Source organism: Thamnophis sirtalis, unplaced genomic scaffold, assembly GCF_051295495.1.
Source record: "Thamnophis sirtalis isolate CommonGarterSnake01/CBP01778 unplaced genomic scaffold, rThaSir2_p1.2 scaffold_8, whole genome shotgun sequence".
NCBI lineage: Eukaryota > Metazoa > Chordata > Lepidosauria > Squamata > Natricidae > Thamnophis > Thamnophis sirtalis.
The window spans coordinates 66,680,657-66,702,286 of NW_028261388.1; the positions used below are offsets into that span (position 1 = coordinate 66,680,657).

Sequence of the window (21,630 nt, forward strand, 5' to 3'; positions counted from 1 at the left end):
AAAAATTCCTCCTCTTGGAGGGAAATACAGAGGAGAACCCAAAGAACTGGGGGGGGGAGGGTTAGTGCAAGTTTGGGATTACATGCAAAAGTATGGTGAGGATTTCCCATCAGAAGTTGCCAAAGTGAGAAGTATTATATGGCTTTGGAAAGCAAAGTGGCTGCCTGGATGGTAGCTTTGCATAATGATGGTTCCCCTTGCTGAGGGATTACAAGGGGTTTATGACAGCACTGAGGAAACACTTTGATGATCCCCTCCTAAATCAAAAGGCAAGAAGCAGGAGGAAACCCTTAATCCAGGAAGGGAGGTCTGGGGTTGAGTACACTCAGGAGTTTCGCGAGCTGCCTGTGCATATGCGGGGGTGGCCCATGGAGGCACCAAGAGCAGGAAAGGAAGGGCATTTGGAGCCCAACTGCTACGCGAGACATGACTCAAAACTGATCCCAGCTGGTGGGAAGGAACCTGGCTGGCAGCTATGGAGACGCTGTGAAACCACCCTGGAAGCCATGGAGGGTGCCAATGTCCTTCCTCCAGACCAGGACAAGGAGGAACCCTCATTTTCTGTGGGAGAAAGTGAAACTGACTCAGATGACAGCCACTTGGTAAGTCCCCGATGGGCCCCATGTAGAATTAAATAGTATTTAATTCCCAGTAGAATTAAAAGTACCCTCAACTGGAGCCCAGGGGAAGATGCTGGTCCTTTTACACTCTGGATGCACCCGATGTGTAATCAGCCCGAAGATGGTGCAGAAAATGGGTTTAAGACTGAGAATGAAAGTACCCATTGCCTTTTGCCAGTTGGATGGGTCAGTTGCTGGGGGGCCACCTATTTTATTACTGAACTGGTGGAGATGTGGATGGGGGACCATCAAGAATCCCTGAGTTTCATTGTGGCACCAGGGATGGAACAGTCCCTCATACTGGGATTACCTTGGCTGTGGAAATAGAACCCTCACATGAACTGGCGGAAAGGGTGGCTACACATCCGTTCGGCTAAGCTGATAGAGGGGGAGGGAAAGACTTCCCACCTAGCCAGAGCCGCAACCGAGTTAGCAGTTGTCACACAAGAGAAAATGGTGGGAGAGAAAAAAATCCCCAAAGAATATTGGGACCTCAGAGAGGTTTTCAGTGAAAGGGCTTCCAACAAGCTACCTCCTCACTGCGCCACTGATTGCAGCATTGAGATCCTCTCAGGGAAGAAACTCCCTAAGCCTCAGATTTACTCGATGATCCTACATGAGATGGAGGAAATTTCATTTCATTTTCATTGACAAAAATTTTAAAAGGAGGTTCATACAACCCGCCAGACCACGGGTGGCCACACCCATCTTTTTCAGAGAGAAAAAAGATGTCTCCTTTCCTGTGTGTGTCAACTATAAGAACCGGAATGCCATTTGCATGGAAAACATGTACCCTCTTTCCCTCATGTTAGCCCATTTGGGCAAAGGGAAAATTTTCACGAAGTTAGACCTAAGAGAAGCCTACTACAAGGGGGTGTTGGTTTACCTTGACGGCATCCTTATCTACACAGAAATACATGAAGAACACATGACTTTTGTGCACTCAGTCCTCAAAAAACTCTGGGCCACAGAACTTTATGCCAAATTGTCTAAGTGTGAATTTCACCAGGAGAGAATCTATTATTTGGAATACTGTATTTCCCATGAAGGCATCAAGATGGACCCGGGGAAAGTCCGGGCTCTTACTGAGTGGACAGCTCCTCACACCCGCAAGCAATTTCAAAGTTTTTTGGGGTTTGCTAATTTCCACCATTAATTTATCCCCCCATTCACTAGCATTGCACTGCCAATCACAAATCTCCTGAAATCAAAAGGAGAGGCTAAACCTAGGCCTGGTAAGCCTCTGAACTGGACTATGGAATGTCAAACAACTTTTGAGAAATTGAAGTGACTGTTTGCAGCTGAAACTGTTTTGAAACACCCAGACATGGATGCACTGTTTGTGATTCAAGTGGATGCAAGTGACGTGGCAGTGGGGGCAGTGTTGCTCCAAACAAATGCAGAGGGAAAATTGCAACCTTGTGCCTACACCTTTCCATTTCTGTAAGCTTACAGAAATGGAAAGGAGATGGGCCATATGGGAAAAAGAAGCTTTTGCCGTCCAGTAGGCCCTGATGAACTGGCAACATTTCCTGGAGTGGGTGAAACACCCTTTTGAAGTATGGACTGATCATAAAAATCTGGAAGTGTTGAAAACCCTGCGTAAGCTGTCACCTAAACAGGTATGTTGGGCACAGCATTTCAACCGTTTCAACTTTACCCTAAAGTACATCCCTGGAGGGAAAAACTTTATGGCAGATGCCCTGTCCAGGCTTCCCCAGTACAACAGCACCAGACCAACGGTGTCATCCAGTCATCCAGTCATCCCAGCTAAGAACCTGGCTGCCCCAATGGTCACCAGGAGCCAGGGGGCAATGGATTTAGATGTAACCGTGGACTTGAGGCTCAATCTTAAGGAAGGTCTTGCATCTGATGAGTGGTTCAAAGAACATCCTAACGAGTGCATCATGAAAGATGGCCTGGCTTGGGTAGGAGCTAAGCTGTATGTTCCTGCCAGCCTGAAAACAGTTGTCCTTCAACGAGCCCATGATTCGAGGATGGCGGGTCATTTTGGATTTGTGAAAACTTTGCACTTGATTAAGAGGCAATTTGGGTGGCCTTCCCTGAAAAAAGACATTGAATTGTATATAGCCAGCTGCCCTGTTTGTGCAGCCGCAAACATGACAAACATGTTCACACTGGTGCAATTGGACTGGGTGTTTGTTAATATGATTTATTGGGTTAGGGATTTTCTGTCTTCACTGTGAATTGTATTGTATTGGGGGGGGGTGCACTGAGAGAGCTCAACCAATCTCATTGTACATATGTCGTGCACTGACAAATAATTCAATAATTAAGGCTTGGAGAATAGACTATGCATAAATTCATTTGGATTGAAATCTAACAACTATATACTGTATATCTGAAGATTCATTTGATATTAAGATGAAAAAAATGATTAAAATTAAACCTTTTTCCAAAACACAGTTACATACTTGCAATAAATTCATTTCTTATGACCTATCCATATTTTATTGTTAAAAACAGTTACAATGGCTGGTTGTCAACAGCAGGGAGGTGACACGGGGCTGGATCCAGGCGGTTGTTACCGCCTCCCTTTGGGAGGGGGTCTTTCCCCCCCGCACTTAAAGCGGCGGTGGTGAGACCCCTCCTGAAGAAACCATCTTTGGATCCAGCCGTTCTTAACAATTACCGTCCAGTCTCCAACCTCCCCTTTGTGGGGAAGGTTGTTGAGAAGGTGGTGGCCTTTCAGCTCCAGCGGGCCTTGGAGGAAACCAGCTATCTTGACCCATTCCAGTCCGGCTTCAGACCTGGCTACAGTACAGAAACCGCTTTGGTCGCATTGACCGATGACCTTTGGAGAGCCAGGGATCGAGGCCATGCCTCCATCCTGGTTCTCCTTGACCTCTCAGCGGCTTTGGTATCCTTCTGCGACGACTGCGAGAGGTGGGGGTGGGAGGCACTGTTTTACAGTGGTTCTCCTCTTACCTCTCGGACAGGTCGCAGTCGGTGTTAGTTGGGGGGCAGAGATCGAACCCTAGGCCCCTAACATATGGGGTGCCGCAGGGTTCGGTCCTGTCTCCCCTACTTTTCAACATCTACATGAAACCGCTGGGCGAGATCATTCGGCGGCACGGGATAAAATACCACCAGTATGCGGACGATACCCAGCTGTATCTGTCCGCCCCGTGCCAACTCAATGAAGCGGTGGACGTGATGAACCAGGGACTTGAAGCTGTTAGGGACTGGATGAGGGCTAACAAACTCGTGCTCAACCCGGATAAGACCGAGTGGCTGTTGTGTTTCCCTCCCGCCAATTTGGCAAATATTCCATCTCTCAGGCTGGGGGGGTCAAACATTATACCCCCTCAGACAGGGTCCGCAACTTGGGAGTCCTCCTGGACCCACAGCTGACTTTCGAACACCATTTGTCAGCTGTGACCAGGGGGGCATTTGCCCAGGTTCGCCTGGTACACCAGTTGCGCCCCTACCTGAACCGGGAGGCTCTCACAACAGTCACTCGTGCCCTTGTGACCTCTAGGCTGGAGTACTGCAATGTGCTCTACATGGGGCTGCCCTTGAGGAGTATTCGGCGACTTCAGCTAGTCCAGAACGCAGCCGCGCGAGCGATTGTGTGTGCACCTCGCTTCACCCACGTAACACCTATCCTCCGCGAGCTGCACTGGCTACCTGTCGATCTCCGGATACGCTTCAAGGTGCTACTTGCCACCTATAAAGCCCTTCATGGTAGTGGATCTGGGTACTTGAGAGACCGCCTACTGCCGATCACCTCCACACGACCCATTAGATCTCATCGTTTAGGCCTCCTCCGAGTTCCATCCGCTGGCCAATGCCGACTGGCCACCACGCGGAGGAGAGCCTTCTCGGTGGTAGCCCCGACCCAATGGAACGATCTCCCCGTGGAGCTTCGTACCCTCACCACCCTCCAGACCTTCCGCACAGCCCTTAGAATCTGGCTATCCCGTCAGGCCTGGGGCTAAAGATTGTAACCCGCCCGAATGGTATGAATGTTGCGTTTTAATCATGTACTGTCTTATATGTAAAAGTCTGTTTTCCCCCCTTCCTTTGGATTGTGAGCCGCCCTGAGTCCCCCCAGGGAAAAGGGCGGCATACAAATAAACACAAATACAAATACAAATACAATGAATTTCAGTGGATGAATGCATGAAGATCTTATAAAGCTTGTAGCATGTAACTGAAATGTGAGAAGATAATCAAATATGTCAGTCCTCAAAGCACAGTTGACAAAGCGTTGACAATTCATATTTAAATCTAACTAATTTTCTTCAGGTGATTTCAGAGATACTTTTACAAACTAAATAAACATTGGTTTGTACTAAAAAAATGAGAAAAGAGGTTTCTATAGAAAAGGTAAAATACAATTAGACTAGATTCTTTCAAGATGATTTAGGGTTAATAGTGAAATAATTTGTGAAATAATTTACAATTCTGAAGTCTATTATGGAAACATGTATACCCTGGCATTACCATCTCTAGCTACACAATTTAGAGCTGATCATGGAACTGTGGTTCAGAAAAGAGCTCTTATTATTATGTAAACAATACATTCATAAGTTTCACATATACTTGCCTTCCAAAACCTAACACTTTCCAAATCTTTAGGAATTCTGAGAATTATACTTTAGAACACAACTAAGGAAGTTAGCATACACATATACTTTCTTAGTAATTTTCAGTAACACTTCAGCTTTGTGAAACAAATTAATGATGTTTTGTTCACACAACACAAAATTAAGAGATTCAAAGATTTCAGTTTACCCTTTAAAACAGACTTGGGAGTTTCCACCCTCAGGTCACATCCAGCTCTTTGGGTTTCCTTGTTTAGCCTGTAAATAAGTATATGCCAAGCACACAATACAGCTGCATTGTTTTTATTTTGAAGGCGACTGCTATCTTTTTTCAATGTGGGTGTGCATGAGTGTGTGTGTGCACTTGCATACCCATGCATCTTCACAATCCCATCATCTCTCCACAACAGGCTCAGTTCTCATGTGGACCATTGGGAAAATAATTGCCCATCCCTGCTTTACAAAGTCCTCTTAGGGTGGTTTCTCTTGTTATCCCAAATGTAAAAGTGAAAAGACTATTCCAAAAAGGCCTCTAAATTTCTTCATCACTTGGAAGTTCATCCCTCAGTATCTTTTTTTTAAAGTTTTTTATTTTATTTTTCCCTTTCAAGTTCATTCACAAATATACATTCTTATAATTGCTATTTAACATTTGTCTAATCATCATTAATCTTTATCATTATTTTCTTACAAATATATAGAATACAGTTTAGGTCACTTTCATGCCACCCTGTGCCTTCATCTCATTTTCCAACAACTTTGCTCCTTCCATCTTCTCAACCTCCCTTCTCTGCCTTCTTCTTTCCTCTTCTTCTTCTTCCTTTCTTCTTCTCCTCTCTTTCCCCTCTCCTCCTCCCTTCTTACCCTCTCTTCTACTCTAGATTCCCCACCCTTGCTTTCTCTGCTTTACCCTTTCTTCCTTTCCTTTCTCATCCCCCCCACCTTTCCGTTGTTGCCCTTGCTTATTTATTTTCTCTGATGGGTTCTTGGGGTGGCATTTCAGCAATCCCAACTTTATATTTTCATACAAATAATTTTCTCTATTACATTTTATTTCTAATATTAATTCCATTTGTGTCATTTTTCCACTTGTATGCTTGCATTTTAATATTTTCTTATTTCTCCTCCCCCTGTTAATAATGTGTCATCTGAGTTATTTATTTCATGTTTTGTTCCTTTTTCTTTCTATTTATATCTTTTTTCAAGCCAATCGTAAAATTGCCCCCATGTCCTGTAGTACACTGATTCCTCTTTGTCCTTTATTCTCAATGTCAAGCTGTTCATTTCTGCACAATCTAATATCTTCTTTATTACCTCTCCTTCCGATGGGATTTTATCTGCTTTCCAATTTTGTGCAAATGCAATTCTAACTGCTGTTATTATTTGTACAATCAAATATGAATCTTCTTTACTATATTTCTCTGGTAGAATACCCAATAAGAATACCTCTGGCCTAAACTCTATGGGTTGATGTATCATTTTTTCTAACCATGTTTGTAGTTTAACCCAATAGCTTTTTGCATCTCTGCACATCCACCACATGTGATAATATGATCCTGGCAATTGACGACATTTCCAACATTTAGCTGATTTATCCTTAAACATTTTTGCTAATCTTTCAGGTGGCATGTGCCATCTATAAAATATTTTATACAAATTCTCTTTGTATGCTGTCACCATTGTTAATTTATAGCTCCTTTCCCATAGTTGTCATTTTTCTAGTTCTATTGTGTATCCAAAGTTTTTTGGCCATCTTATCATTGTTTCTTTAACCTCTTCTTCTTCTAAGTTTATTCTGAGTAGATAACTACAGAATTTTTTAATCATATCATATCATAAAACCATACTCCTTAACATCCTTCTCATATCGTTTGTATTTGCATTTGTTTAAACAATCCTATATCAATCCCTTGTTCTTCTAATTCTTTCTTCTGTTTTAATTCTCCCATTGTTGTTAGCATATCTTTGTATCTAATAACCTTTTCCATACTGCTAATATTCAAAGCTTCCACCGTTGAAAGCCACATTGGTACTCCCATATAGGGCTTTTCTTTCACTTTTCTCCATACTGCCTATAAACCATTTCTTACATAGTGTCTCTGAAAATAACCATATTCTATTTTTCCCATACCACAAAAAAAAACCCAGTTGCATATCATGTCCCTCCAAGAATAATAACCTTGCATTTCTCAATAATATCCATTCTTTTATCCACGTTAGAGCTGCTGCTTGGTAGTATAATTCCCAATTTGGTAAACCAAATCCACCTCTAATCCTTGAATATAACATTCTTATATTAATTCTTGCTTTCTTTCCCTGCCAAATATATTTTGCTATTTTTTTATTTAGTTTTTTAAAATATTTTTTCTAATTTTATTGGTATTGTTTGAAATAAAAATAATATTCTTGGTAATATATTCATCTTAATTCTTCCCATTAATGATAACTGCAAGTTTTTCCATTTCACTAAATCCATTTCAATTTGATTTCTTAATTTATAATAATTATCTTCCTTAGTAGTTACACATCTCGAAGTCAGCTACATCCCCAAATATTTCAATTTTTTACTATTTGAATATTTAATTCATCCATTATTTCTCTTTTTTGTTTTTCTGTTATGTTTTTCATTTTTTTTTAATCTTTATTGATTTTCAATCATGCCACTCCTCCATACTCTTCTTTGTATTTGCTCTAGTAGTTTTGGACCTGTTTCTATTGGATCTTCCATAATAAATACCAAGTCATCAGCAAATGCTTGCAATTTATATTCTTCTTTCTTAATTTTCATTCCTTTTATATTTTTATCAAAGTCAATCAATCAATCTTTATTGATTAGCCTTTGGGCCATATCAAAATACTAAGTTCTAGAGATAAAAACTACAATTTAAAATGAGATTGAAATAAACCATAATTTAAAATGAAAATGGAATAAAATACAATTTAAAATATAATCAAATTAGAATGCAATAATTTAAGATACAAATTAAATATGTTATCTTAAATTATTGCATTCTAATTTGATTATATTTAAGATACAAATTAAATATGGAGAAGAAGGCGGGGCTTAGCAGTGAGAAGACGGAGTTTCAGGCTATTCCTGAAATTCCTCTATTCCGAAGGATTTTTGGACGGGTTCTTTGAACCCTAGCTGTCCCGGAGACGACAGTGAAGGTGAGGAGAGACCCAGGACCTCAGAGACACCCGCAAAGTCTCTGGGGGGGGTATTAACTCCTCGTGCCAATTCCTTTCTGGATTAGCTGCGTGCTAACTGAAACTGCAGGTTGCCCCTAAGAATGGCAGAAGTGATGTCATCTGGTAAGCTGATTTTATTACTCAAGAGAGAATGTCCGCGCTAAAAGCTTAAACTAATTGAAACCATAAAATAGAAGAATTTAGCGGCGAATTGGTCTTTTTTAAATGGATTTATGGCTGGTGGCTACTTTATTTCTTAAACGCTTCAAGGAATGCTTCGGCAACCCTCCTCACTGACTCTTTTTAAGTGGATCGTAAAGTCAACTTTCTACTAATTAGCCTGTCACGATCTGACATTTTTACTACTTGGCTGTGTGTACGATCAGATAAGATAGCACAGTTTCCAGCGTGATTCTATTTGTAATTTCTAACTGCGACACATCATGGCGTCTGAAGTCTCATTTCAGATTCTTTTTTCCGCTTGTCGAGAGCTTTTTGACTCTTTTCAGAGATTGGAAAGAAAACTGGATCATATGATTGTAAAATATGAAAGAAAAACTGAGATCTTTGAATGTTCCTGAAATACAAATGGAAAATGTGAGAAATGGCGTCTGGTCTATCTCAGAGGAAGAAAGGAGGGGGGGGAGCCATAAAGAAGATTCATTTAAAGAGACAGAGTGCAGGAGAAATGGAAACTTCACCCTGGAGAATTAAAGTCAATTTGAAAAATTTTACAAGCCCGGGACAACATTATTATTTCATCACTGACATTCAGAGCCAAAAGGTGCGAAGATATTTTTGTTTGGACTTGCTTATAAAAACATTTGGTAAATTTATTCAACGAATGGCAACTGGATTAAGAAAATTTTGCTGTTGGAGGGACACAGGCTGACAGATGCAAGAATATAATTTAAAATTAGCTAAATCTGATTATTTTAATTTGTAATAGATATAGCTGAATAATAATTGATATTGATGGTAATGTATATAATGTGGAATTGGTTGATAGATTGAAAAATACAATTGAAATCTAGCTAATCTAATTGCTCTCTTTGTAACAGATATAGCTGAATAATAATTGATATTGATAGTAATGTATATAATGTGGAGTCGATATGATAAATAACAATTGGATATGAGAAAACATTTTTGGATTATACATAAAGAGTATTAACTACAATAACTACCATTATTATAAAAACTAAATAAAATACATACAATCAAATGTTAATCAACACTGGGAAAATGTTATGATATATGATATAACTAAATATTATGGATGTTCAGCTAAAATAGGATATGAGGATTTGATGTAAATAGAGGACTTTATAAGTAGTAAATGAAATGTCAGCATGTGTTATGGATTAATTCTTTGGTATAGCTAAGGATGAAGGATGTTTAAATAACCATAGGTAATTAAAACTGGAGGTATAATGATGTTGATATGGTAGAGAGAGACTGTTCGCGTTAAAAACTTAAGATAACTGAAACCAAAGAACAGGGAAATTTAGCGGCGAATTAGCTTTTTCTAATGGATTTATGGCTGGTGGTTACTTTACTTCTTAAATGCTTCAAGAAACTCCTCGACACCCTCCCCCCTCTGAATCTCCTTAAGTGGATCGTAAAATTTATTTTCTACTAATTAGCCCGTCACGATTTGACACTTTTATTACTTTACTACTTGGCTTTCTTTACAATCACAGCCTGTGAGAGACTAAGAAGTCTGTGGGGAAAAAAAAAAAGAGTTTGCAATTTTTAACTGCGACACACATCATGGCGTCCCAAAATACCTCTAAGATTTCATTTCAGAGACTTTTTTCCGCATGTAGAGGACTTTTTGATTCTTATCAAAGACTGGAAAGAAAATTGGATCATCTGATTTTAAAATATGAAGCAAAAACTGAGATTATTGAATGTTTAAATGCTCCTGAAATACAAACGGAAAATGTGAGAAATGGTGTCTGGTCTATCTCAGAGGAAGAAAGGAGGGGGGAAGCTATAAAGAAGACTCATTTAAAAAGACAGAGTGCAGGAGGAATGGAAAATCCACCCTTGAGAATTAAAGTTAATTTGGAAAATTTTACAAGCCCAGGACAACATTATTATTATTTCATCACTGACATTCAGAGTCCAAAGGTGCCAAAATATCTTTGTCTGGATTTGATTATGAAAATATTTGGTAAATTTATCCAACGCGTGGCAATTGGCTGGAGAGGATCTTGCTATTGGAGAGACATTGGCTGATAGATGGAACAACGTAATTTAAAATTTAGCTAAATCTGATTACCTTAATGTGTAATAGATATAGCTGAAAAATGACTGATATGGATAGTAATATATATAATTTGGAACTGGCTGATAGATTGAAGAACACAATTGAAAACTAGCTAAACCTAATTGCTTTTTCTTGTAACAAGTATAGTTGAATAATAATTGATATTGATAGTAATGTATATAATGTGGAGTTGATATGATAACTAACAATTGGAAGATTATACATAAAGAGTATTAAATACAATAATTATCACTATTAAAAACTAAATAAAATACATACAATCAAATGTTAATCAATACTGGGAAAATGTTATGATATATGATATAATTAAATATTATGGATGTCCAGCTAAAATAGGATATGAGGATTTGATGATAATAGAGGATTTTATAAATAAGTAAATGAATTGTCAGCATGTGTTATGGATTAATTATGTAATGCATAGCTAAGGATGAAGGATGTTTAAATAACCATAGGTAATTAAAACTGGAGGTATAATGATGTTGATATGGTAAATATTCGAGTTAAGATATTTGAATTAATATGAGTTAATGGAAGAGAAGCACCAAAGCATGTTGTAACCAGTTGATATACTTCTTTTTTTCTCATGATAGACACCTGTGTTTTGTTTCGTTTTCCTGCCTTGTCTCTTGTCGTTTTTGTCTTTTTTTGTATTATTTTTATTTTTATTTTTTATCTGTCCTTTTTTTTCCTTTTTTTTTTTTTTGATTTTTTCCTCTCCCACCGGTGTGGGCAGGGATTGGTCAAGATTATTACTTTCATCAATATTGCTAAATAATAATTACAGTTAAATGAAAATGGATATATAATAATGCCTTAGTTAATATGAGTTATGTTGGTTGACTGTGGAGGAGATGTACCAAAACTTATCTGTAATTGATTGATATATTTTTACAGATGTAAAGAAAGATGTGTACCTGTTTTAAACTAAAATTAAAAAACATTTATTAAAAAAAAAAACTTGGAGGTATAATGATGTTAATATGGTAAACATTTGAGTTAAGATATTTGAATTAATATGAATTAATGGAAGAGAAGCACCAAAACATGTTATAACCAGCTGATATACTTTTTTTTTTAATAGACACCTGTGTTTTGTTCTTTTTCCCTGCCTGTCGTGTTTGTTTGTTTGTTTGTTTTTGTTCTATTTTTTTTTCTTTTTTCTTTTGCCTTTTCTTTTTGATTTTTTCTTTTCCCACTGGTGTGGGCAGGTATTGTTCAAGACTATTACTTGTATTAATACTTTTAAATAATAATTACAGTCAAATGAAAATGGATATATAATAATGCTTAAGTTAATATGAGTTATGTTTGTTGACCGCGGAGGATCTGTAATCGATTGATACATTTTCTACAGATGTAAAGAAAGATGCTATACTTGTTTCAATTAAAATTAAAAAACATTTAATAAAAAAAAGATACAAATTAAATATGTTTGAAATTATATTACTGTCCTGACCCCCCTTGTCCCACACCAACACACTCCGAGCCAAAGATAAGTTACAGCATTTAATTAACAGACAGACAGGTCCTTGGCAGCAAACCGGCACAGACAAGCTTGGGCAGCAATCCAGCACAGATAAACCGTGGTAGCAATCTAGCCTGCCAAGCTCACAATAATGTTCTCCAACATTTGTTCCTGCGTTGACTTCTGCAAAAGGGGCGTGTGCACAAGCAGTCCTTTTATAGTCTGGAGAGGAGCCTAATTACCATCAGCTGAGTGCAATTACCTCCTGTACCTGCACAACTGTTCCTGACGCCTATTAGCTCTTCGGTGCCGGGCATCCAGGAACAACTCACTGCTGACGTCAGGATCACACTCCTTTGTTTCCTCCCCACTGGTCCAAGGCTCAGGCGCCTCCTGATGGCCAACCAGCCTCTCTGCGGCCTGCTCGGAGTCGGAACCCTGTCCAGGGTCCTCCACATCCTCTAGAGCCGACTCATAGGGCCCCTCGCTGTCGGAGTCTGGTGGCAGCTCCAATGGGTCCCGCTGGGCCACAACATATTACAATGTCTGATTTCTGAATAGATTTGTCTTATTAACTCCATCTTTTTTGCTCTTTCTTTTTCTCCTGCATCTTGGAGTTTGGAGTGACACACCAAATTATCAAAGTCACTTTTCCAGATTCCTTTCTTTCCATCTTCACTCATGTTTATTCCATTAATAAGTTCATCTAACTTCTTATCTTTGTTTTCTGTATTTTCATTTGCTTCTTTAGTTTCTGGGGCTGCAACCCCATCATCTTTTTTTGTGATACCCCGTAGTCTGTCCCATTTCTTGTCAAATCTCTCAAGTCCTTCTGAGATGTTTTGAAGTCCAGCCAAAATGTTTTGAATTATCAAGTTTTCTTCATCTGAATATTGATCCATTTTTTAGAGTAAAAAGAAATATAAAGAAAAAGCAAAGAAAGAAATTTGGTAATTTCTGCCACTCTAGCCTGTCACAAATTTTTGAAGAATATATCCATTTTTATTTTAAATCTTAAGCAGAAGTTCTTTTATGGTTTTCAAGAAAAAGGGGTTCTTATCTTTTTCTTTCCTTTTCCAACTCTTGCCAAAATATTTTCCACAAGCATTAGCAGTACACTATTTGTGACCTTGAGTCTTTATCAGGTTTTAAAAACAAGTTCCAAACCCTTCTGTTGCAAAGTCAGTGTAGTCAAATAGGAATGAACAAAAGATACATTGTTACAACAAAAAAAACCTTCAGACCTAGGCTTCCAAGTGGCAGATTCAACTATTTTTTAAAACTTTTTCCTTACGTATCTTTAATATAATATTATAACAAATAGAAGTAGTAGTTTATTAAAGTAAAAAAAGTTTTAATTTAAGCCAAAAAAGTTTAAGTAGTAAAAAGAAATAAAGGAAAAAAGTCCCTTCACCTCAAGCGGAGGAAGAGGAAACGTTGCAATCACTTCAATCCACAAAACATTGTTACAGGAAAGAGCAAAAAACTTTCTAAGGCAGTCCAATAGGGATTAAATACGCCACTTTGTTCTTGCTTAAGGGACTAATTTAGTTTAAGAAAAGAGTTTCTTAGGGCAATCTTCTAAAAGAAAAGAAAAAAACCTCACCAAATGGAAACACTTTCACTTCTCTTTGTGGAGTCATCTCCAACTATGTCAGCCTGGGGGCTGCCTGTTTGCCGCCGGTTGGAAGTGCTTCCCTTGTCGATCAGGGACTTTGTGATGTCCCTGCGACCAGCAAGGTCTTGTCTTCCCAGTCACTGTCTCTTTGGGACGGTTTAGGTCCTGCCGGACCATCCAGGGGCAAAAGTGTCATTGGCGGATTCGGATTGTCGAATCCGCATGATGTAATGTTGCGATGTTGGCTCCTCCTCCTAGCACTAGATTGTTAATACCTGTCTCTGCCCTGGGGTGTTCTGTTTCTAATTTGGATCTGCCAGCGGCGCTGGCTAATTTTTAAAGAGCCAGACTCTTCTATCTTGATCTCCCAGCCCGCACTGGCATATTTTTAAAGACCAAGACTTTCATTAACACATCATTTGCATCTGGGTGGGGCTCTTTTTTATTATTTCTCTGTTCGCATATTTTTATTTCCATTTTCATAACATACAATAATATGTATACTATACGTAGCCAGTATCATATAGTATTAAATAATGATTACATCAGTTCCTCTTGTCCTCAACGCCCCAAAAAGATTAACACCCCTTATTAGCTCTTCTACTCTCCATACACCTCTTTCTTCTACCTCTCTTACTTCCTATCTTCCCTCCATCTTCCTTTCCTACTCCACTTCCCCTTCCTTTCTCCTTCTACTCTCTCTACATTCCACTCCTCCTTATCCTCATCCTCCTCATCATCCCCCCTTACCCTCTCTCCTATCCCTCTCTTCCCACCTTTCTTCTCCCTTCTGCTTCCCAGCCTTCCTCTCATTGGTGTATTTCCGCTTCCATACTATTCTACTTCCCCTTCCTTTCTCCTTCTACTCTCTCCCCTTACCACTCCTCCTTATACACCTCATCTTCCCCCTTCACCCTCTCTCCTATCCCTCTCTTCCTATCTTTCTTCTCTCCTCTACTTCCCACTCTTCCTCTAATTCACTTGGTGTGTTTCAGCATCTGAGCAAAATCCCTTTTGTGTTGATGGTATTTATAATTCCATTTCAATATACATAAAAAAGAAAAAATAGCAGTATACATGTACAATCATCCAACATCCTCCTCCAACTTAGTAAACTCCACTCCCTCCCACCCTCCTCCCAACCCCCCAACCTTCCCCCACCCTGACTTCCCAGAACCAATACAAGGTATAAATCTTTAACAAAAACAGTTTAAGATATATTTAAGAGAAAACATAGAAAGTTAATAACATCTTTGAATTGATCTTAGCTCCTCCTTGCTAGGCTAACTATAAACAATTTGTATTGTTTCTGATGTTAGTCATAAACTATCTGAAATTTCCTAGGCCCATATTTATTTTGAATATAGTCAATCCATTTTTCCCAGTCTCGTTTATATCTCTCATTTGAATTATCCTTGAGATACGCAACTATTTTAGCCATCTCTGCTAAGTTTGTGATATTCAATATCCATTCCTAGATAGTAAACAAATCTTCCTTCTTCCAGTATTGCACCACCAACAATCTAGCTGCAGTTATCAAATGCAAAGTCAGGTTAATCTCTACTGCTGTACAGCCAGTGATTATACATAACAGAGAATAGGTGGGGGTTTTTTTTGAGAGAGAGAGCATTTTACATAATCCATCATATTTTTGTCCAGAATACCTTAACCTTTTTATAAATCTACCATGTAATTAATATTAATGTTTTTTTCCCAACCCGTAGCAAGGCATTCCCCAGAACATAACCTTTAAAGTTCTCAACCACCTCTTTATTATACAGCAAGCAAGCAGCCATATACCAGATCAAACCCTTCAATACTGAGCACTCCATTTCCTGCTAAATTAATCCATTCGCTTAACATTCCATATTAGAGATTTAGTTACCATCATTAGCCCCCTGAAACTTTTTAATAGCCATCTGAATCTCTTGATATTTAACCTTTGGCCTAGCTCCTCCCACTGTTTCTGATGTAACACCTGTATGCTCCTGAACGGTGGCTTGTGTACGTTGCTTTCTTAATTCCTGTTCCATTCGTCTGGTAACCACGCGGTCTTGTCTTTGTTCTTTACCTTCTTGTACCTCTGAAAGAACAAGTTGATCCCCCCTTGTTAAAACTTGAGTGGCTTGCTTTCCATCATATCCTTCTTGTTCTCTTTGTCTAGATCTAGAGGAAGAGGGTTGTCCGCCCTTCAGTATGTTAGTGTAGAAATCTTGAGCTTTCCATACTGTATTGAGGCGATATCTTTTTCCAAGATAGCTGAATGTGATGCCGGTTGGCGCATCCCATCTAAACTGTATCTGGCGATTTTTGAGCTCTTCCACTAGAAAGGCATAGTCTTTCCTAGATCTCAGCATTTTAGGTGGTATCTCCTTCAAGACAGTCACCTCCCGACCCCGGATTGGAAGCTTATTTTTGTAGGATTCCTGTAATATCGTATTTCTCACATCTTTAGTGGCGAAGTAGACCACTATATCTCTTGGTAATTGTTTTTGTTTTTCCAGCGAGGAATTAACACGATAAACCTTTTCAATTTGCCAGTCAAGATTCCCTCCTGACCTTCCCGCCATCAGGTCGAAGGCTTCAGAGAGAGTCTGTTTCAGGTTCTCTTGTGTATTTTCAGGGAGGCCCCTTATCCTTAAAGCCAATTCCATTTGCCTATACTGTAGCATTATGATTTCATTGTCTGCATCGCTAACCTTTTGCTGGACCGCCTCCAATTTCGTTGCCAAGTTTGTATTAGCGTCACTAAGTTCTTCTAACTTTTCTTCAAGGGCCTGTACATAACCAACTATTAAATTCAGAGCCGTCACCAAGTCCCCTCTAATCATTTGGTTACATGTCATAAGTTTTTCAGACATCTGTTAGAAGTAGCTATCTCTTCCTTAAATTTTATTTCCATTGTAACAGCATGATTTTTTAACGCATCGATTAATTCCTTCTGCAGAATTTCCCTTGTCAGGGGGTCGCCTGCAGATGTAGAAGGGAGTGATGATTGTATTTTAGCAGAAGGCGCTGGTGAAATTCCGGCACTTTTTGATGCGGGGGGAGGAGGGGGGGAATTTTTGCTTAGAAGCCATCTCAAACTTAATCTTCTTTAGTCAGTTAAAAAGTCCAGGCAGTCCAATTATACAGCAATTGCTGTTTGTTTTGAAAATAAATCTCTTCTTGATAGTAAATCACTTTTAGGCTTCGCAAAAGCTCTACCTGAGACACACCCCTCCTACACAGCTCGGCGTCATTTTTATAGAACTTTCAGCAAGTAATCAGCAGAAGGAATTCTTTACAATGGAGCTAAAGATTTATACATACAATTAAGAAGTTCACAAGTATTGGTTCAGCTCGGCTTGAGGTCCATAATAAATCATTGTGCTGAGGATGAGTGAAAACCTTCGTTCTCCAACAAAAGGCAGAATAAATCCTGGCACAGAGCTGCCATGCTACCGCCGGTGCTTTCCCATTCTCCTCCCAGAGTTTATGCTGAAAGAGCTAGTTGGAAAACTTCCGATGCATAGCTGCTAATCTCTCTCTTTTAAGCCCGAAGGGAGGATAGATAAACTGCTAAACAGCTTGATAGATTGCTGTTTAGACAGATTAATGATGCCAAGATTCCAGAGCTGTTAGAGATAACAACCCTCTGTCAGGCCCCGCCCACCGGAAGTCCTGGGTGGGGCTCTTGATTCATCTGATGGTGGCCAGAATCTGAGGCCCTACAAAAGGCACCCCAAATCTTGGCACAATGTCTTTTAGTACACACAAAACCAAGAGATCTCTAAATCCCAATTTCTGGGAATATTGTGGGGAAATCTATTTGCCACACAGCACCTGGGAGCCCTGTAGAAGGACTTCCAAAGGAAGTTTCCATCCTGTCTTTGGATTGTTTTTTTCACAACTGAGACAGGCTGCAGCAACCTAATTAACAACAGCATATGTGTCTCTAACTACCGAGCCCTGCAAACAACCTCCTTGAGACTTGTACAATGGGGGTGAGGATAATTTCTCTGCCAGAGACTTTACTAAAACTTTCTGAAAGTATTTTTTCAACATGTATTGGAGGGGCGTTCAAGGAACGCTCCCCAACCTCCCATGTTCTATTTCTAACATATTCTATTTCTGCTGACCTGTGGTCCCGGATCTCACAGTCACCAACAGGAACTGCAGCAGATTAACCTCCCACACAAATCTAGAGCCTCATTAGGATACACCAGTTCCGTTTGGAAGGGACACTATCCCGGGCTCAGGGGGGTGATCGGGGCCCCTCTTCCACTCCTAACTGAGTGGGTCTACAATTCTTTTGATACTTGCCTGCAGGCGTCTTCTTTCTTAGCTGGTGTAATTTTTATTAACTTGTCCTGACCCTGGTCAGATTCTTGGATCGGTGGTGTCCTCCAGATGCCCAAGAGAGGTCATCAGCCCTCTACCAGAGAAAGGTCTCTGTTGGCACCTGAAGACGGGCGAGATGGCCTCGATGGGGCACCGATCGGTCCGTTCCATCCTCAGCGAAATATCGCTCTAAATCCTACCCACGGTCGCCAGAATTGTTGCAGAAAATGACAGGCTTTCGACTTCTCAGGATATAGGAAAAGTTCATTTTGCAGCCAGGTTCAGAAAGCTAACCCATGACTAGCATTGCAAGTTCTGAACCACTTTCATTATCGAAGCACGCATTCTTATACATTCTCAAAGGCAGCGTAACACGGAAACACTTAATTCATTTCTTAGTGGCTACCTTGAGGAGAAAACCTTATAAGGAGATGGGGGTTTACTTCTCCTTTTGTTACAGGTATGCGCTACGTGTGATTAATGAACTTTATCTGAACCTTGTGGTTTGGACTTTTGACATAGGGACGTTGACTGGAACATCTTGTGGTTAGGCACTTGCTTCCTATTCTTTTGCAAGTTGCAACTCTGCCTATGTGGTTTTTTAATATAGAAGTAAAGGGGATCCAAGAGGCTGTCCAGCCTGACCCTGTAGGTTTCACACTTAATGTCCAAATCTCACTTTACATCCTACTTTAATAGCATACAATGTTGCAAGTAATTTAAAATTATGAGTTCAATTTAATGGAAAAATTCTTCCAAGTAAGCATTTATACACATCTTGTTTTAATCACAAACAACTTTAGCTGGATGGAGTTTAAGTGTTTCTTTGACTTCCAAGAAAATGTTCTTTACTACAGAGGATTAGAGCATTATTTGTTAAAATTTAGGGTTACATAATGAGTAATTAATTGTTATAAATTATACCTGTAACATAATAAATATCATATATGAAGTAAGATATAGAATATCTGGCTATTAAGGCAGGATCCTTATTTTTGTCTTAATAGAATCTAAGCAGTGTTAGTAGGTTAAGACCTGTCATTACTGAAAACAAGGGTATGTTGAATTCTCTAGAGAATCACACTAGGTTATGGATAAGAGTTTCTTTTATTTCCATGGCTCTTTCCATTTTTCCTTTCCTTTTCTTGTTTTACATATCTGAATAAATTCTGTTTTAATATATCATACATTTATTAGATATATTAAAAAGTGCCAGTGGCTGGAGGCTGTCAGGATCTGGATGGGAGCGAACAAGCTTGCACTCAATCCCGACAAGACTGAGTGACTATTGATGCTCCCTCCCAAGGATGGTCCAGCTATTCCATCTCTTAGCCTGGGGGGTGAAACTATATGCCCCTCAGAGAGGGCTCGCAATTTGGGAGTCCTCCTGGATCCGTAGCTGATGCTAGAACATCACTTGTCAGCTGTGATCAGGGGGGCCTTTGCCCAGGTGCGCCTGGTGCACCAGTTGCGACCCTATCTGGACCGGGAGGCCCTTCGGATGGTCACTCACGCCCTCGTCACCTCAAGACTGGATTACTGTAACACGCTCTACATGGGGCTGCCCTTGAAGAGTGTTCGAAGACTTCAGTTAGTCCAGAATGCAGCCGCGCGAGCGATAGTGGGGGTACTTAGGTACACCCACGTTACACCTATCCTCCGCAAGCTGCACTAGCTTCCCATTGGTCTCCAGACACGTTTCAAGGTGCTAGTCGTTACTTTTAAAGCCCTACATGGTTTAGGATCTGGCTACCTGAGAGACCGCCTCCTGCCATTTACCTCCCAGCGACCTATAAGATCGCACAGACTAGGCCTCCTCCGGATTCCATCTGCCAGTCAATGTCAGCTGGTGACTCCCTGGGGGAGGCCCTTCTCTGTAACGGCTCTGGCCCTATGGAACGATCTCCCCGTGGAGATCTGGATCCTTACTACTCTTCCGGCTTTCCGCAAAGCGATTCCATCTGCCAGTCAATGTTAAGACCTGGCTGTTCCGGTAGGCCTGGGGCTGTTGATTTATCCAGCCCCATTTTGAGCTATGAATGTTGTGAATTTTAATGTCTGTTTTTTTAATTTTTATATGTTCCCCCTTCCTGCTTTATCTGTAAGCCGCCCTGAGTCTCTCGAGAGTGGGCGGCATACAAATCCTAATAAACACAAACACAAGTATGTTTGTATTTGTCTTTATTGTCTATATTTATCTTCGGCACATCTAGCTAGCCAGAGAATATCTATCTAATAGAACTATTCCTCTTTGATTAGCTTGATAAAAGAGTTTGTGTATCCAAACACCACTATAATTTCCAAACAGCTAGAAATGGCTATAAAGAGTATTTGAGATAATTATCTGCACCAGAAGAATTGTAATAAATTGGTCAGAACGTGAACCATACAAATTACCCTGGCATCTGGCTTCTTCATATTAATACTCTACAATTCTTAATAGCACTAAAGATCACATATCAGGAGTAAAAAATTAATTGAATGACTTGACCCTAAGCATTGATTATGGACCAACAATTAGCTGCCATATTGTATCAGCTTGCATTCATTTAGTGTATAAGACTCCGAGATTCCTATAATTCTCTCATGAATCTCCCAATTCTTTTAAGCCCTCAATTTCTCCAGTTATATGGTCAGTTGTATGTTGTTATGGAAGATTTCTCCATCTATTTCACTGGTGTTAAACTTGATTGCATCACATGCCGTATTGTAAGGATCACAAAGTTTGTTGCCTTTGTGAAGCCAGGATGAGCATGGCCTGCACATGATACATCTGGCCTGTGGGACACCAGGCCTGATCTATTTGATGCACAAAACCATAACACAATAGTGACTAAAAATCAATGACAGATAGTGAGTGAGAATCAAGAGGTTAATTTCTGGATTATGTACAATCATGAAGATAAAATAATTTTTTAAAATCATAATTTATATCAAGATAGCTGTATTTTATATCTTAGTATTTACTTGTAACTCTTTTCAGACAATAGTTACGAACAGAAATGTAGGATAAAAATTTCAGTTAAGCCATTTATATGTGAACATTCAGGAACAAATGTATTATGAAGCTACATTTTAGAATACTGCTTTGTTTTCTTTAGGTACCTGAAGCATAATAACATGTTAAAAAATACATAACGTGGAGTTACAGAATATACTTAGAAACATAATAGATTATAGTTTTCATCCTTTTTCTTATGGCTAAAATTTTATATTGGTTGGCAGGCAGAATAAGGAACATATTTACATAAATGCTGAAGCTTATCTTCTCTCACTGAAAAATGATAAATACTTGCTTCATTAAAAAAGAAAAGAAAATCTAGAAAATATGAATATAATAGAGAGAAATGTACAGCCAATTAACAACTCTCCTATTTAGGCAGTCTAAATGAACAGTCTCTCTCTTATTTTTCTTTTCCTTCCAAAAGCTGTAACTATTAGACTTTTAATTATAATTTTCATTTTCTGCATGCAATAGTTTAAGAACAACTGCAAAAGTGATTAATGAACCTGAGAAATAAATCAGATAATGGTTAAAATAC

At 39.4% G+C, this 21,630-nt stretch overlaps 1 protein-coding gene and 1 pseudogene across 3 annotated transcripts in view; one reads left to right on the plus strand and one right to left on the minus strand.

The window, feature by feature from the left end:
- The window catches only part of IL1RAPL1 (interleukin 1 receptor accessory protein like 1), an 881,005-nt gene that overhangs the window by 721,640 nt on the left and 137,735 nt on the right, over window positions 1-21,630 (minus strand). The window lies entirely within an intron of this gene.
- LOC148044455 (uncharacterized) overlaps window positions 2,135-21,630 on the plus strand; it is a 31,299-nt pseudogene continuing 11,803 nt past the window's right edge.